The sequence below is a fragment of the Penaeus monodon genome, chromosome 43 (genome assembly GCF_015228065.2).
Source record: "Penaeus monodon isolate SGIC_2016 chromosome 43, NSTDA_Pmon_1, whole genome shotgun sequence".
NCBI classification, from domain to species: Eukaryota; Metazoa; Arthropoda; class Malacostraca; order Decapoda; family Penaeidae; genus Penaeus; species Penaeus monodon.
Genome location: NC_051428.1, coordinates 15,397,239 through 15,397,657, shown reverse-complemented (window position 1 = coordinate 15,397,657; position 419 = coordinate 15,397,239). Strand labels below are relative to the sequence as shown.

The 419-nt window shown below is 53.9% G+C and overlaps 1 pseudogene; it reads right to left on the bottom strand.

Annotated features, from left to right (window-relative positions):
* Positions 1-199, bottom strand: part of LOC119568287 — a 141,492-nt pseudogene extending 141,293 nt beyond the window's left edge.
* Between the last annotated feature and the right edge of the window lie 220 nt (positions 200-419).

Genomic DNA, 419 nt, shown 5'->3' with positions numbered 1-419 from the left:
TGTGTGTGTGTGGGGTGGGGTTTGTGTGTGTGGTTATACATTTGTGTATTTTAATTTTTATATTTTAAATTATATATTTAATTTATTATTACCATTAATTCGTCATCATCGTCATAAAGGGCTAACCCCGACGGGCCAGGGCCGCACTCCCTTCGCTTCCAGCCACGGGAGTCGAGTCTCCAGGCAGGGCCCCCCCCATCCTAATTCCCGCAACGGTCTCGTCGGCTGCCCAAGCCATGATCTCCTAGTCGCACCGGGGGTCCTCCACCCGGGTTGTCTCGCAGAAGACCAAACCCGATGGCAGAGTCGTCCCTAGGGAGGCGAGCTAGGGGCCATATAGCCTGAAAATTGGATTCCCCGGGTTTGCAAGTAACAGGTCCTGGGCCCGTCTCCGGGGTACCGTCGGGTTTGGACCGTGG